The 18,548-nt window shown below is 39.2% G+C and overlaps 1 protein-coding gene across 2 annotated transcripts in view; it reads left to right on the forward strand.

The window, feature by feature from the left end:
• Positions 1 to 18,548, forward strand: part of Bmpr1b (bone morphogenetic protein receptor, type IB) — a 376,760-nt gene that overhangs the window by 590 nt on the left and 357,622 nt on the right. For both annotated transcript variants that reach the window (XM_013517414.1, XM_013517415.1), the window contains exon 2: positions 5,323 to 5,443. The gene's annotated coding sequence lies outside the window, so the exon portion shown is untranslated. The remainder of the gene's footprint in view (positions 1 to 5,322; positions 5,444 to 18,548) is intronic.

An 18,548-nucleotide genomic window follows, 5' to 3' on the forward strand; every position in this document is an offset into this window, starting at 1 on the left:
GGGGGAGCGGGGCGCACGTGCGCGCAGCCCTCCGTCCCCGCCGCCCCTCGGCACAGCGCCGGCCCGCGCGCCCCGAGCCTCTGCTCTTCTTCCCTCCTCCCTTGCCTGGCGGACCCGTCCGTCCGTCCTGTGCGAGCTCGCCGGGTCTCCCCTGTGTCCTCGCCTTCTCGGCCGTCTCGTTTCCAGGCCTTCGGCCCCTCAGGTCGCTGCCTGCTCCCACCCACCCGCGTCCCGTCCCCGTCCCCGCGCCCCGGTCGGTGCGTCGGTCCCGGGTCGGGGTCCCTTCTGCCTCCAGCCGGGGCTGCGTCCCTGGCGGCCGCTCGCCCGCGCGGCGGATCCCGCGTTCCTGGGAGCCGCGCTTTCCTCGGTCCCCTGCACCGCGGCGAGGTCCGGGACCGAGCAGCCCCGGGTGTCGGTGAGAAAGCCGCGGGGAGCTCCTTGCCGGCCTCCTCCCGGAGCGCTCGGACCGGCGGGACCCCGCGGCCGCCTCGAAAGGTGCGGGCTCCCCCGAGAGCACAAAGGCTCGCCGGGCGGCGGGACAGACTGGGGGAGTCCTCCAAACTCACTTGCAGACGCCCCTGATGGAACTGTACTGAGTCGATGCCGAGGAATCTCTGTTCTTAACGTGCATTTGTAGGGTCCCGGGGCGACTTTCCTAAGTTTTGTTTTGGGGAAGCTGTGGAATATGTCCTGTGTCAACTGGGGCGTTTGCATTTGAGAAACTGCTGCGCCTTTGTACTTTTATGCGTCTTTACACTCTAGCGATCAAGCAGAATTATTTCTAACTGCAAAGAAAATAAGAAAGGATTTGTCAGTACTTTTAAAACATGAAACATCCCAAGGATCAGTAATTTCTTTGGAAAACTCTCATTATAAGGATGTTTTGAAGGATATTACATCTTAGTGAAATAGGCAAGTTATTGCACACTCCGGGCATTGTACTGTGCAGAAGGGTGTTGCAAGCAGATCATAGTAATAATGGCTTTTTATGGGAAGCATAGCTGGGAAATTAAGTGCGCAGATTTTCACAGTTTTCTTTAGTCCTGCATAATGTACCTTTGTTTTTAGCAAAATATGGCCTAGGGCTACAAAATTCGATACAGTGTGTTATTTGTCTAATCTGAATTACCATTTAGAAAACCACCTTTTCCTTTGGGTCACATGATACAAGTTGATATGATCTCATTACTCCTGTGCTAGGGCCTGCCGGTGAATTTTAGTGGCACTGGTTTGTGATGTTAAATCCGAATGTTAGTTTTGGTGAGTTAAAGATCTTGATTTATGTCATGTTAGTGACTCATCGCTGTTCGCAGGGGCCTCGCTGCCTTGTGTGCCAGGTGCTGTCGCGTTCGGTCCGGGGAAGGCTGTCCTAGACGCCCTGAGAGATGCTTGTCCCTGAGCGCCGTTGCCACCGCTCATGCATGTGTGTAATCGCCTCCCACATGCTCCAGTCGTTAAATAATATTTATTAAAAGGAAATCGACTTAATTTTTCCTCATAAACTTTGAAAACTGTGAGGCAGCCTGATAAAGTGTTTTTATTACAGTAAATGCTGATTTTATTATTTGCTTAAGAATGTAAGGCAGGTTAAGCGTGTAAGGCAGTTTAAAACGTGGCTGTCTCTTGGTCCTGTGGCACCTCCCTCCCAGCTTCCTGAGCGCCGGCCCCCTGTGCCCAGCACGGCCTGCCATACTTGTCAGCAGTCCCTTGTGTCAGCCCGGCTTCCGGTGCTCCTGTTCTAGTGCTCAGCTCGCTCTGGAGTAACTGCTTGCTTAGCTTTCCTTGCCTTGCTGTTGTTTCTTTGAGGCGACAGTGTGTCTTTTTCTTCCGTAGTATTTTTGAGTTTCAGGTGCCTAGCACCATGCCTGATATATGGTACATACTGAAGAAAATCCTTCAAAGACAGTGGATTCTCTTTCAGTTTATAACTTGTGACGCAGCTTCTTGGTAATTGCAGTGGGTCAAGGAAGCTGTGTTAGGGTGGACAACAGCAGAGCACAGATTCAGGAATGAAAGAGTTGTAGAGAGCGTCTCCTCGCACTTCTACATGATTGAGGGGAAGAGGCCGAGCTTTGAAAACCGTGCGCGGAAAGAGTGAAGTGCACTGGCTTTGGAATTGAGTCCTCCTTCTCTTCTCATTGCACTGCAGCAACTCTTGTAACTGACTCAGCCTTGCTTTCTTTCACTCAATTGGGCAAATCTGTCTATAATTAGAAGCTAGCAATTAAAGTGTAAACTCCTCAGATTTATTTTCTTGCCTACCAGTTGAAGCCATGAAAGTTACTAATTTGTAATAACTGGTAATCACTTATGTTACATACACTTGTAGATAATATTTACCTTTCAGAGCATGGACTTCTGAGCTGCTTTTGTGTGGTAGGTATTGTTCTGGGTCCTGTTATTTTAGGCACAGGAATTATTTTTACCTGCAAAGATTTATGCTCACTAGGCTTACAGTCTGACCTCTATAACTTTTGGTATGTGTTAAAGGCAGACAAAGAAAGAGGAAAAAAATTGGGGGCCAGATTAATGGCTTCTTTTGATTTTTTTTAGCGATTAACAGTTTAATTTGAGAATAGGGACAAACTTATCTGTTTTACACCCATGTTCCCTGTAAACTTCTACTTGGTAAAAGAAGACAGAAACTACTTCACTTGGTGTTTTTCTAGTGTCCTACCTAGTTCTTAAACTTCATAGTCAAGATAGTTTTTAGTTTTTCAATATAAATATTTGGAGGATGTTTAATAAAATACTGAGTGAAAGGGAACTGATTTTGCTTGAGAGACAGTAATTTTGGGCTTCCATAAGCTGCATTTGACATGGTGACAGAAATTGAAGTAGCAGTGTTGAGCTGTAAATAGGAATTCAGGGAAGAGAGGGCCCAGGACCAGAAGTGTAGATTTAGAAGACATTTCCATTGAACTAATATTGAGGGCAAATAAAATTATTTAGGGGTGGAGTCTGGAGAGAGAAATATATATATATATATATACATACACATATATATATATACACACACACACATATATATGAGAGAGAGAGAGAGAGACTTAAGAGCAGATGGGACATTTTGGTGTTATTTCAGTATTCCTTAAAGTTTATCTGTGGTAATAATATAGAAAGGATGACACATAGTTTACATCACACAGCATGTTGTTTTGCTAATTCTCAGGCTGTCCACTAATTTGTACAACAGTGCTTGCAGAGCTCCCCTGCCTGGCACCACTGTATGCTACGGAAGGCTGCATCCATGCGGCACGAGGGCCTTGCTGTTGCTGCATTTATGTTCTAGAGTGTGAGCAGTGGATGACCAGAAGCATGTCCCACCGCGAACACCGCCAGTAGGAAAATCAGAGAGGGTCGCCCAGGAGTGAGTGAAGGACTTACTCTGTGTGATGGGTGAGGAACCTTCCTTTAAGGGTGCTCCCACGGAGGAGAAAGCCAGCTTTCTGGAGACGTGAGAGGACTCGGTGGCAGAAGAATCTGGGCACACACTGTCCAGGCTGGTGGGACTAAGCAGCTAGGGGAAATGGCAGGAATGGGATAGGGGGAGCGATGGAGAGATGGGGAGATGGAGAGACAGAGAGAGAGACAGACAGAGCAACCCAGGGCCGAGGTCTGAAGCATGGGTTTCACTCTAAGTACATTTTATTGAGTGGCCTGGTGAATTTTAAGCAGATGTGAACAGTGTAACTTCACATGTCTGTGGTATGAGCAAGAGTCTGAAGCGAGACCATGTGGGGGGCCGTGGGAGGCTGAGCGGATGATGTGGCTGAGCTGGTCAAGGGTGGAGCCAGGAGAGACTGATCACTGTCTTTGTCACTTTGTAAAATGATCACTGACTGAGTCATCCTGTGTGCCCTGAGGTACAGTGCAGCAGTTCTCTGGTTCAATGGTTGCTTTAAATGTCAGGCCTCAGCGCCTTCTTACTGTTCCCACACACGACCTTCTTATTCTCCACCCTTCTCCTGGGCTGCAAGCCTCTTGCTGTGGGAATCCGCAGCAGGTCTTGGTAAGCGTTGTGCTGAGTTCTTGGGGGTGAGAGAGGTCTCTGGGCCAAACTGGTGCTTGGGTCTGTCCGCACCAAGAGGTAGATCTTAGGAAAATCCCGTCACTGTATATGGTCTAGTGTGGCTAAACATGAACAACTGCACAGTAGCTGGTTTTGAGAAAAAGAACTGATGATAATTTAATCCCTTTTAAAGGTGGTTGCAAAGTGTTAAAGTTAGATAAAACTCCCTGATTTCAGTTAAGAGATTAATTAAGCACCATCATTATGGACTTTCTAAGAATCATTGTGGATTCATTAGTTATCAAATTAATGAGTGACAAGTTTCTGAACTGAAGTCCATATCTATCTAACTGCTATAAAAAGTCCATATCCATCTAGCTGGAGAGCAGACTCGATCCAGCACCTCTTGATGTTAGGTAAGGGCTGTGTCCAGGTGGTCTGCCTCGAGAAGGGAGGAAGCGAGGTGGGCAGGAACCTCTGACTAGTGTGAGTGCCGTGTAGCCTCAGCTTTGAAAGCTGGATGCTTCCTGAAAGATATCACTGGGCAGTCCGCATTGTCCCACCGGGCAAACCCAGCTGCTGGCCAAGAGTGAGCGCAGCGCCCATGGTATGTAGGTAGTTGTTGAATGCTGCTGGATATTTAATTTAGCTGATTTTCTTTTCCTTGGCTTTCAACAGGTATATGACTGCAGCTTTAGAAGGTATTATTTAAAAAGTTCAGAAATGATTTTCTGGCAATTAAAGAAAAAATACAGTCCAATATATATCTTTATGACATTTTTTGACTGGCTGTCTTGAGATAAACATTTTAGCTATTTTTATAGGAGTTAGATATGGATTTAAACAAGTTCAGGAACACCTGTCACTCGTTAATTTGATGACTAATGATCCCACAGTGATTCCTAGGAAGTCTGTAATGGTGGTGCCTTTATCTAATCTCTTGATTGAAATCGGGGAGTTTTATCTAATTTTCACACTTTACCTTTAAAAGTCACTAAATTATCATCAGTTCTTTTTCTGGAAATAAACTACTGTTCAGTTGGTCAGTGCACCTTTAGCCCCAATAGTCCGTACAGTGGTGGGATTTTCAGGACGTAGTGCAGTGCTCAAATGGGCTTGCAAGCTGTGTGCAATCGCATATATATTATATATTTATAGCAGTTCTCTCCCACTGTTTCTCTTGATCCTTTTCAGCTAGCCCAGAATCCCTCTGTGTCTTTACAGTCTCTCTTTCTGGTTTACCCTATTCTCCTGGAACTCTGTTATTCCTGTTGGCTTCTGTGTCAGGTGTCTTCTGCTTGCCTCTCCAGGTCTGCTCTGAGCCCTTCTACCTCATGCTCTGCCCAGAAGGAGCACCTGGATGAGCTGCCCTCATTTTCGGAAGACTCTGGGGAGCCCTGCAGGAGAGTCAGAGCGGTGTGGAGAGTGAAGGTATTTATTCTCTTTGGTCTTTTGCTGCTGGTTCATCACCTTGTGCCGCCTTAGTCCTTGCACTGGACGTCCCTGCTTCTCCCAAGGTGGCCTCGGTAAGACTCCCTTCCCAACCACAGTACTCTCTGGAAAGCTGCTTTGCTAACCCAGATCGACTGAATTGCCCTTGGGATTCTTTTACAGTCCTTCTCACACCTTATTAATGTTTTGATTGTAAAGAAGCCCTCATTAGTGTATCAGGAGCTGTGTCAGCTATGGCCCCATATTCTGTTGCTTCACATTCTGAAATCTCCTTCTGTGATCTTATTGGACTGATGAGAGCAGTCGGCCTCCCTGTACTCTGTTGGACATCTGCTTTCCATCCTAAATTGAATGCTTCTCTCTGAGACAATAGGCTGTGAACATAAGTTGTTATTATATAAATATTTACTGTCAACCAGTTTATTGATTTGATCTTTTTATGTGATAGTCCATATACCTTCTACTTTGTGTGCATACACATAATATATACTATATAATATTTATATATGTATATATATTTTTTGAGACAGTCTCACTTGTAGTTTCGGCTGGCTTTGAACTGGCTAGCCCAAGCTGGCATCAGTCTTGAGGTGATCCTCCTGTCTCAGCCTCTCTAGTCCTGGGACTATAGGCACCCCCTTTCCCTTCCATGCATATTTTTAGTCACTGTTTAGGGCCAGGCACTATGTTAGGCATTGTGGATACAAAAAAAGCAGATTTTTGTTCTTATTTCAGATGTGGATTGGGAAGGGGAGGTCGGAAATAAACAACCATACATGACATTTACAAATCAGGTTTGCGATGAGAGTTAAAAGGAACTGAGAAGGGTGAAGTGGAAATGCAGTGGAAGGACTGTCATTGTGTGATGTCATTGTGTGATGTCATTGTGTGGCCTTCCATGCAGCTCCAGGCAGGGGCACACCCCAGGGCTCTCATTAACTGCATCTGTTATTCAGGGTCTTAATATGTAAATTTTACTTTTCCCAAAGACACATATAACAAATCTTAACAGGAAAATCAGAAACAAATTGCTTTATAGCATTTTCTAAAATTTATACATATATATATTCTTGTGCATATGTACTTTTAAACAATGAAAAGGTCTCCTGTTACTATAACTTATTTTTCATTTAACTATGGGTTGGTACAACCGTGAGAGATCAATGCACTTTGAAACATTTGATGTAGAATCTGATAATTGAAGACTACAAAGTTCTTCATTTTTTTAGTGGTTATGTTTATTAGGATTTTAAAAAAAGTATGCTATGTACGAAGAAGCAAATTACAATGGTCAGTAATGCACCACACATGCAACTCTGGAAGCGAGGAATCAGAGTATGAAAACTGTGTAAGTCTTTTAGATCTTTTTTTTTTGTGTCTTTTTGAGACAGGGTTCCACTATGCAGTTCAGGCTGGCCTTGAAGTCACTTTGTAGCCCAGGCTGACCTCGAACTCACAGCAATACTCCTGCCTTAGGCTCCTGAGTGCTGGGATTACGGGTATGCGCCAATGAGCCCAGCTAGATCTTTATTTCATCAAAATTCTTCGAATTATGATGTTTAATAAAATTAGTTTAATGACAGGGAAAGCAATTTAGTCTAATTTCTTGTTTGCTAATTATATTCTGAATTTCCTTAGGCCTGCCTTAACACCATTTTTAGTTATTTCTACCTTCTTAAGGATTAAGTGAAATGTTGGGGTTTGAGGTAATAAGGGCTGTTTGAGCAGTCCAGATAAGGAATTTACGTAGAGCAGTATGTTTTTAGTTGACTGCCTTTGACTGTGGCTGTCAGGGTGCAGCCGTGCATCCATGGCAGCGGTGTAGCCTCTGGTTACTGTGGGCTCTGGAGTTGGGGTTTGAATCTGGTCTTACCACTTTCTAGCCCTGAGACCTGAACCAGCACCTGACCCTTCTGTGCTTCTGCCTTATCATCTGTAAAATGGAAATCAATAATAGTATTTGCTTCATAGGGCTGCGTGAAGTATTTGCAGGAGTATTTACAAGGTGTTGAGAAAAATGACAGGCACATAGTAAACCTGCAGAAATGTGTAGTAAGTTGGTAAATGAATGGTCGAGGAAATCTGAGGATTGTTGACACTTTTAAACCACAGACTTTTCTGAGCTCTTATTCCACTGTGCATTTGACAGGCCTCAAAAGGGGTATTTGCCTGTGGAACATGTATCTTTCCTTGTATATACCATCAGACTGATGTTTATCTGAACACACTTCGGGGGAAATGTGTATGTATTCTAGATGACCAAACATTTTCAAGAGCTTATGCTGCAAGGAAGAGATCATTGTTACTGCTAGGACTTGTTCTTATACCAGTTACACTTGGTATAAAGTAGACCCCCAGTTTCTGATTTTCTTAAATGATTTTAAGGCAGAAATGAACGTTTTTCTTCTTTACCTAGAGAAAGACATCCATCCAATATACATGTATATATCTGTGGGTCCCTGCAGCTCCCTAAGTGTAAGATTCACAGTATATATTTTCTTAAAAAGCTACTTACTATTTTTTTCTTATTGTAAGGAATACATATTCATTGAATGAAACATAGGGAACTGTAAAAATAGAAGCACTTTTACAACAAAACAAAAATAGCCAACATTTACATTTTGGGATATTTTTTCTCTATAAAATTTGGAGCATAATATAATGTGGTTTTGGGTCCTTTCTTTTTCACTTGACTTTATTTATATAATATTCTCAATCCAAGACATGCAGTGATTTCTGGTCTTCATGTGATTAGTAATCTACATTTCAAAAGAGCTAGCTTCCTTACTTAGCAAATTCTGAAGCCAGAGACACTATGAAAATAAAATGGTGTATCTAGAATGAGTTTCTCCCTCATTTTAAGTATCCTTGGAAATTGGAACCACCTGGTAAGTGGTTGGCAGTTCTGTTTAAAAGACCTGGAGTAGGTGACCTCAGGTTGCTTCATTTTTATGAGTCATTCCAGTGTGCAAGCCAGCAGCCAGATGGACTGAGAAGAATCCATGACCAGGCTGTTTGCAAGCATTACTTAACTGGGGCGGCTAGGATGAATTTATGTAATATTGAGATTAGCTAGGAAAATTATTCAGGGAAACCTGGGTTTTTCCAAAATAAGTTTAACTGTTCTTTATCTTTTAAGTGATAAATCATGTACCCTGCATTGTGTGTTTGAGGCAGGATTCTGATAATACTCTAATGGAAGCAATAAATATGGTCTCTAAATGTTTTATCCTATAATTTATAGGAGAAAAATTACATTGAATTTATATGACAGTGCATAATATAAAGACTTTAGACATTGTAATTGTTATTGGTTTTTGCTTTGGTATTTCATAAATGATGGCGGCTGTGTAGTTAAATATACCTGCTCCATAGTCAGAAGTCTTTATTCAACAATTTTGTGTCTTCACCTCACTAGAGATTAAATCAACCACTTCTTTAAATACTTATCTTTAACATCTGTAGCAAATGAAAATATTGTAGCCCTCTCTGAAGAGGAAAACCATACTACATTGTTTAATTGAATTAAATGAGCTTTTTGAGGGAAATTCACCTAGGAGCTGTTTCTGGAACCAATTTGGAAAATGATCTTGGTATTCTGCTGCACTTAAGTTTGATTATGTTTTTCTTAGGAAGTCTCAGTGGACCCAGTTCACTCCTTGCTTCAGTCATCAAACCCTTGCAATTTTTGTAGGCAAATTAGGCATTTCCTACTTCACAATTATGTGCATCTGTAGAAATGGATGCTTCTTCCTCACATGTAGATGCGATAAATTCTTAATTCTATAACATAGTAAAATAATTTGAATATTTATATTTTAGTGTCCACTGGCGTATCTTAAAGCTGAAGTAAACAGCCATATATCAATTAAATTCTTCCAAAAACGTCTTGTAGATGTAACTTGTGCATGTTTACTGCTGAAAGTGAGTGCCAGTGTTTGTAAAAAGGCACCTCGTGCAGACCTGTCCACTGCCTGGACTTGCTCTGTGCTTCAGGCCCAGAACGACTTGGTGCACCGCACTTCCTGCACTCTTAATTGCAATCTGTTGTTTTAGGAAGTCATGAAGAAATGTAAAATTGCTTTAAAAAAACCCCACAATTTTCAAGTTTTTTAGCTGTAAATTTATCCATTCTGATCAATAGCATGGGATATATTTTGTATACTTGCTATAGGGACTGTGGATTACTTTCTTAAGTAATTCAGATTTAGCAAAGATAAAGCTAACCATCTCCTTTTAAGAAATCTCTGTTATATGTACCACATCCTGAATTTAGAATTGCAGTTGGTTTTCCTTGAAGTCCTGGGACGTAGAACACTTGCTTGTACTCTCTTGCACTGTCTGCCTTCCTCCTCCCCCTCCTTTCCTCTTTTTGTCTCTCTCACTTTTGCACTGGACTTGAAAACATTATTTTCTGAGTGCCTTTTTTGAGCTAGAGAGTTAAAACACACTAATTTCTGCCCTGAAAACCCTGAATATTTCTTTACTAGCTGTACCACCATCTGACTAGAGTAATGGAATGTTGATTTGCCACTTTATAGACATAATCTTAAAATATTCTAATAATGTTCTACACTAATAACAGCAAGATGCACTTCAGTTTTGTTATGAAATCACTTGCTTTATTATGTAATTTCACTCAAAATGTTTTTGTAAAGTGTTCACATTTTAAATATTTAAAGAAAATGTGTTCCTCTGGCCCAAAAAGCTTACAATGGTAGGAACATATACTGTAAAAGTATTTTGTAGGTATTATATAGGTCTACATAATTTTCATTTTTGTAGAGAATCTTTTTGATATATATATATAAAAGTCTGATATGTTTGATATATATAAAAGTCTGTAATTACGTAACTTTTCATCAAAACCTCCTTCTCTCTTATTTGAAATTTCATGCGTGTATACCTGTGCTTTGAAAGTTGTTACTATGCGTTCTTAAACATTTTTTTTTAAAACTTGCTAGCATGTACCCGGGTTTAACATGAGGCTATAAATTAGCTTTTTGGCTCACATCTCCTAAACCTGGAAGGTATAATGCAGTTCAACAATAATATTTTACATCTTTAGTTTGTGAATGATGTCTTTCTTACAAATGGAATTATTAAATATTTATGCAATATGAATGAATTTGATGCTATACTGTAAATTAAAGTGTGTCAAAGAGATAATCGAATCTTGCTCTACAGGAAATGGTAGATTACCCAAAAATAATGCAAAACATAAATAGACTGAATGTGGGAAAGAAAAGGAGAAGCTGTTGAGAACATCTCTGAAGGTCAGGTCGATTTCGTCTGTTATTCTTTCCTTAGGTGGTGCTGCTAGAGAAGGCTAGGGTTCGTGGTCCATGATTTCACTTTTAAAAGTTGATATTATCTCCTCCACATAGCTTAGTTTTCCTCAGTCTAAACCACAGTGATGATTAATGAAACTATGTGTCCTGTTGTGTGGATGGATGAGAATTTTTTAAGTTGTTCCATTTCTTGACTTTGTGTTTTGTTGTTTATCCCAGGTAGATATAATCTGGTTGAAGTGTGGCAGCCTTCCATCAGCTCTATATTCATCTTATCTGTATTTTCCATCATCGCACAGTGTGCGTAGCCTCATGACCGTGCTCCCTTGTTTGTCCCATGTGGCTATGCTGTGTTTTACTGGATCATTTTATTTTTACTTGCTTAGATTTTCATTAGTTTCTAAATTTTGTTTTTGTTATTTTGGTAAAAGCAGGGTCATAAGTTTTTCATGCAGCAGCAGCAGACATTTTTGGGGGCTAGATTATATCATACCAGAGCTACATGTAGTTTTTCAGGGAGAGATAAACACTGTCCCCTCCTGCCCTCAGTGCTGTGGGTTAAACCTCAGGCCTTGCCTGGCCCAGGTGCGCTGAGCTGCACCCCAGCCTGAACTCTGGTTTGAAATGAGGCAAGAATCGTGTTTTCTGTTCACAAGCAATGTGCATGCCATTGTTAGCTTTTTTGGCTGCAGGAACATATTAATGCAATGTCCCAGAAGTGACTTTTGAGTCCTTTTCTTTTGATAACTGAGGTTCATTTTCTTGAAGTAGAGTAACTGTTGGTTTCCAGTTTGAGTCTTATTTTACATTTTCCTCCTAGTAACTCAAAGTTTTGGTAGGTTATCCCACTGACTTGACATTTCACATATTGGAAAAACTTAGTATCATTTACAGACCTGGAAAATTTAATCTACATTTCTTCTTCTGCATCCGTTATAAAGATATTAGATATTATGACCACTTGCAGCACCTTCCCTTTTTCTGGTTTTTCTGCCAAATAATGCCTTTTTGTAAACTGTCATTGTTTCTCCAAAAGGTTCATCTAATCCCATGACTCAATTCTTCTAATAACTTTTGTGATAGTACCTCTTCAAAAAAATTTTTTTTTTTTTATAAATGAGTGAGCTCAGAACAGTAGCACTTCAGTTTTGCTAAATCTCACCTAACTCACTGCTTTTGTAGTATTCCCAGAGGGGTTTCTGACATCTTTTATAGACTCAGGGTGGAGGCAAAGATCTCTACTTTTCATTATTAAGGTGGGGAAGCCAGGCAGGTGGCTGATGAGGAAGGAAGACGCTGCATGGGTGATTATGTTGACTAATTTTTCATTTGAGGCTCTGCAGTTTTTAATTTGACAAAAACTGAGTACTCCTGAAAGAATATATTTCTCCTGCCATGATAATGTGTGTCGAATTCTTCAGTGACCTCATGGTTAGCCTATGGAGACCTCACAAATTTGGCAAGTGGTTTAGAAGTAATTATAACACTAAATTAGGGGAACTTGAAAAACCATGGACAAAAAAGGTGAAATTTGGAAATAATACAGATGTTTGAAATGCAGTTATGTATAAGCAGTAGGAGTAACAACAGCAAAGGCACGGTGTTTGTCTTTGGTGTGTTGAGCCCTTCACATTGAAGACTCTGCTGGTCGTCTTCTTGGTTTACTGGTGAAGGAGGTGTTTGGTGTGTGGTAGGCAGGATTCTCAGAGAGGAGCCTCGGTGCCCACAGGCGGTCCTATGAAAGCCAGAGGCTGGTTGGTTTCTGATGGTGCAGAGGTTGCTGACACTCAGCCCTGAGGTTTGAGGGCTTGGGAAGAGCGGTCACAGCCTCGGAGAGGAGAGGATCATTGCAAGTGCTGGAGTGCTTAGAACGCAAGAAAGGCCGGTAATTAAGGAGTGCTCCAGAAGGAGACTTGGGTTATTGATCACATCCTGCCAAGATGATGGATCAAGAGGTAGTGCTTACAGTCTTTGGAAAAATGAGTTTTGAACTTTATAAGCCATAATCTCCCTTCCTTTTTCAATAATTTCTATACAGAGAATACTGGTAGTGGAGTTTTTAAAAAGCCACATCTTCACAACTTTATTGACGCTCACTTTTCCATTTGATTCCCGTGTGTGGTTTATTTTGGGATAGGTAGATATGAGGGACATTAAATGTGGGTAAACTACGGCATTTTAGTGACTTTGGGAAATCATATTGCTGAGATAATTTAAGATGGCTGTAAGATAAAAAGAGTCACTAAAAATTGATCAGTTTATCTGAAATAACATTTTAAAACTCAAATTACTTGAAAGGAAGAACTGGGATATATCCCTAATTGTCTCGCTCGACAGAGGGTTGACATGAAGTTGTGGAGAAGGGCCAGAAGGTATGCACTAGAAACAATACAAAGCTTTCAGGAGCATTTTTTCCATCTTGGAATTTACAGATTTCACCCAGCATTTCAGTGACACTGCCACATCTTCTGTAACAGGGTGATCGGAGTGTGCTAGAGTAGCCGGGACTGAAGCAGTTGTGACTGCAGCATTTCTTAGGCTGTTTGCAGCCTGCCATACTGTCAACATCTGCCAGGAACAGGTCTCTTCATACCTTCATGTTGTGTCTAGAGATAAACCTTGTCTTTGTTGTAAGCATAACGCTAGTTTTTTTCCTTGTGGAGCAAAATGGCAACAGGGTGAATTGGCCCTGGCAGGGGTGTTCAGCGGAGGCAGCATTACTGAATGAAAACAAATGTCCGTTTTCCAGAGTAGCCAGCTGAAACTTACATTTTACTTGGAGCCATAGTGTGTAGCGGAAGTGAGGTTTAAATAGATACCTGCCCTAAACTACCATGGTGATTTTGCTTTTAAAAACCAGAATACTTAAAATGTTTATTAGAGAAAGTATGAACCTGTCAAATCAAAACATTTTTGCTAGGTCAGTAATCACCCTTTGGTTTTCCGAAGGAGTATAAACATTGTAAAAACATACTATGTTTTAATATAATTTGTAACAAATAGAAAGCTTCCTTACTGACTCCTTATATTCCAAAATACAATTTTTCCATTATGGAAAATCATATTTATGTTGAACATAAATAATCAGATATTGGCTCCACTAATGATCCAGCTTACTTTAAAATCATGTTACTGGGTTTAACGATGAGACCTCTGTTCTGTGACCTTGTGTATTCTGAAGGCTTGTTATGCTTGTCAAGGGTACTTCCTTTTATTTGTTTTAATTTTACCTGCCATTTAAATCATTGAATGACCTTACATAATCTTATTATGAAACCATATAATAAGGAAGGGCTAGTTGATTATTTTTTCTTTAACTTTCATAATCTTATATACTTCAAGTCTTCTTTGTGTTCTCATTTCTCAGGTCAGTTCTTTTGTAATTTCTCATCATAGTAATGGATGAGATAGAGTAATATGTTTCAATGCATTTATTGTTCTTATTTTAGCTTTTTACTTCTCTCTTTCAAGGGAGGAAATCAAGGCGTATAGGGCATATGACTGGGAGGCAGGAAAGGTCATAATTAGTTCTGGAATTTCTGGTTGATCACTTAAGAATAACAATGGTTAAGCTCTCTTAGGTCCTTCTGGGTCTGAAATGCTATGATTTTGTAACCTAAAGGGGCAAATATTATCTCAGTTTAAGTATATATAGAATTATAGTATAATAGTGCTTTTATTTTTTCATCTTTGTATCTTTTTTCCTTCCAGTGGTTTTTGAAATTTCAGGACAACAACGAGTGTTCATGACAGAAGTGCCTAGGAAACCATCAACTCTAAGATTTTATACCTATTTATAAGAGGCTAGTATTTCTAAATCAGATAATTGTGCTGTATAGCATTTACATGTTTTCATAGGTAAGGTCTTTGCTTGGGGGTGGTGAATACTTTTGGTTATTAGAAATAATTCTGTCACAGTGCTGTACTCCTTTCTTGTAGTTATTTTCTAAGAACTTTAACATAGTCATTGAAAAGATTTTTTTCAGAAGTCAGACTCAGTTTCATGTTTTACTGCATTGGGTTATAATGACTAATTTTAAGAGGGAAAGAATATATAGAACTTGCCTACAATATAAAAAATTAGTTTCTGTAATAGTAACTTTTCACTAATCATTAAGGGATAATTTTTCACAGGGCCGTATTACTCATCTTTGTTCCTTTGACTTCCTCCCGTGCTGTTCTTTCACAGTACTCCTTAATCTAGAGGCAAAGACTGAACTATGTTTGAATGTTGTGCTGTGAAGTTGAACGCCTTATTTACAAGTTAATGTCCATTCTGTTCTTTTCCTAAAACACTCTTTTTTTATATTGCCCTGGGATTGGCTAAATTGTGCAGACATTTTTTTAAATGTCTTATTTTCAAGTTGATTAGTGATTTTTCTCTTCAGAGACCATATTTTTGTGCAGCAGTCAACCTTTTTTTTATATGTGTGGGGATTTCAGTGGTGCTTCCTAGATCATCCATATCAAATTTTCAAACCAACCATGTTTCTGGGCAGCCTTTCCTGTGGTATGTCATCGTGCGCTAAGAGGAATGTTGTGCTTATCAGTCTAACTAAAATGTAATTGAGAAAACAAATCAACAAAGTCCCTAGAAATCCACTGTGGTGCACTTGCTCTTAGTATAAAACAGGAAACCGCCACTAAATACTTGCTTGTTTTGCATGGATGGTTTAAGATAAGGGAGAAAATTGGAGGTGTTAGTCATACTAAAGGTGTTTCTGTCCATAGTGAATGCATTGTAGTTCATGATGTTAAAACTCTTGAATCAGAAATGACAAAATGTGAAACAGTGTAATGTAAGTTCCTTTTATATGGACTCTTCTTGGCAGCTGGATTGAAAATGAATGAAATAATCTGATAAATGAGAAAATACTTTGTTAATCACATTGTACGTTTCTCAGTCCCTCCCTTTTTGTTCTGCGCCTCATCTGTTCTGACGCACTCTGCGTTATCATTCCCACCCGTACAGCTCTGACCGCGTGGACTGCTGAAAACTGTCTTCTACCTTCTGCTTCTTTCACAGTACAGAGTCAGATGCCAAGGTGCTTGGTCAGTGTTGATTGACTGACTTTCCTGTAGTTTTAATTTTGATTCCCTTGTAATTGTGGAAGTTTTAATTTTGAAAATAGACAAAGAGGCTTGAGTTTTTTTTAAGTGTATCATTGATTGTGTTTATTTTAAAAATACATTCTGGGATGTGAAATAGTAAAAAAAATATTTTTCATTTGGACTCATGTTCCACTGGACTTGAAGCAGATGCGCGGGCTTGTGTCCTGGCCCTGCTGCTCAGTGTGTGTGAGGAAGTTGTGGCAGTTCAGTGAGGAACCAGAGCTCCACCTCGCACGTAGGGATCATTCAGCGAATGTTAATCTTGTCCTCTATTTCAGCTGTCGTTACGTGGTGCTGACACTCAGCCTACTTCATCAGGTTCCTTACATGAGATTGTTCTACTAAATTAGGGTGAGGTTAGTTTACAAATTTCATCGGTCAATTTTAATGAGGAGTTATTTCCTTATAAAGTGTTTTCAACTGCGAATATTTTTAAGTCGTAAATGTTCATATTAAAATGTAAGTATCTAATTAGAAATGAGGATCTATTTAGAAACAAGCTTATTTCTTTCCTTTGTTGCTAATTTTGGGATCATTCCATTTCTATTTGAAATGCTTGCTTCTAAAAAGAATTTAACCTTTGAAATAAAAGGATAAATTGTATATTTTTATTTTTTTGAACAATGTGAATTATGAAAAGTCTAGGTTGACTTTAGCGGTCCTGGGCCTTGAAGAGATGTTAATGTTAAGCAAGCGCTTGGTCGCATGACACGATCAGTTTACAGTGTTGCAGAACCTTAATTAAAGTTTTATTAAACTGTGTCAACCGTGATCCAGTTTGGATTTGAGTATAGATAGACATCTGTTTCAAATATTTTTACTACAGCTAGAAATTAATAACCTTGTTTCTTTGAAATCTGAACATTTCCCTTTTGAAACTTGTTTTTGTCTCCGATTTCCTTCAAATCAAAATAATTGTGAGATGTAGGTTACTTAAAAAATTCCTTTAATAATTTTCCATCTATATGTAATGAAAGCAAGGAAGTCTTGGAACTAGTATGTATTTAGTGTTGTTTTGCTCACTTAAGTAGTAAGAGCAAAGCTCTTTGTCTTTTATTTCCTCTCTTTGCCTCAGTGACATTAGAAAATGCTGCTCTTTAGCTACTTGTGTTTATTTTTTGTTTTACAAAGGAATCTTGACGTATTTCACTCAGAATTATTTAATTCTACCTAGAAAGAAATCAGAATTTGAAAATTTGTATTAAACTATGCTCGCTGAAGGGGTAAAAAAAGAAAACTTATGATACCCTGAGGTCCAGCATACATTCATTTACTCCATGCTGTGTCTTGGTTCTGCAAGACCAGATTATGAAATGAACACATGTTCAGTGAGAACTTTGTAAAACCCAGGCAGAGGTCGGCGAGGAAAACAAAAACGACTTGGACTTGCCCCACGTGGAGCCTGTTCTTAGATTTTGATGTCTGTCCTTCATGCATTATGTTCAGGTACCACCTCAATTTTGTATGTTATCTTTACTTAATGTATCACTGCCTCTTCAAATGTTTTATTGACTGGAAAATACTATTTAAATACTTTTCCTGTTTTTGTCAGAATAATGCTGTAGCAACATCTTTATGAATAGGTCTTCAGTATTCATATGAAGTGTTTCATATTTCTTTTTAGTCAAGTTATTCTAATTTGTAACTCTATCATCAGGGCATCTATTTAATTGTATATATTTTTGGATAAATGTGTTAAAAATAACTTAGTTATAGCTATGAACTCCCTAAGATTCAGGAAGAGCAAAACTCAGAGTATAAAAATTAAAGTACTTTTGAATAAGTGAGAAGTTACTTTATATTATTCTTTAAAAAGGACAAAGAAAGAAAAATGGGACTTTTATTAGTTTTGATATATATTTTCATTAAATTTATAAAAGAAATGTAACTCAACCTCACTGATTTTTCTGTTGTTATAGCTGAGTTTTAATATAAGAATAGTAATGATTAGGGGGAAAAAACCCTGTTAGTTGAGAAAAAATTCTTGAAGGCAATGGTAAAAATGACCATAGGAAAAAAAATTAAATTCTTTTTGATATGCAAAGTGAAATTTAAGATTCCTTTGGGTTTTGTAGAAAGACCCTAAATTGTAGCAGAGATTGGGCTAGAAAATAGGTTGTCTCTTTTCTTGAAAAAAAAAGTTTTAAAATAAACTTTTAGACTTCAAATTTTAAATTTTATACTTTACAACTTTAGGCTTTAAATTAAACTTTAAGGGGTATATAAATTGTTCATACATTTTGAAGAGTAATACACTGAGTGCTTATACATACACTAGTCAGCCTATAAAACAAACACCATATGCCTTTTATGCATTCTGCAATTGCATTTTGCTATTTTCTTTCTTGAGGTAATCTTAACCTGGGTTCTGTGTGTCTTACTTTATAAAGTAGTTTTACCATATATGTGCATGTACATAGGCGGTGTATTTTTGAGCTTTATAAAAATGCCTGTGGGTAGTGTCTTATACTTTGGTATTCTCCTCTCCAACTTAAGTACTTATATTTGTTAAATTATTTCATGATGTCTGAGGGTGTATTTAACTTATTTTCACTGCTTTGTGGTATTTTGTTAGCAACTAGACCATTATTTTGTTTCTCATTCTCTTTTTGATCGGTTATTTCTATATTTTTGATCTCATAAGGAATGGTGCCATCACCTTCTTGTATTGTCTCTTGGTG

The sequence above is a fragment of the Chinchilla lanigera genome, unplaced genomic scaffold, assembly GCF_000276665.1.
Source record: "Chinchilla lanigera isolate Chin_1 unplaced genomic scaffold, ChiLan1.0 scaffold00004, whole genome shotgun sequence".
Taxonomy (NCBI): Eukaryota; Metazoa; Chordata; class Mammalia; order Rodentia; family Chinchillidae; genus Chinchilla; species Chinchilla lanigera.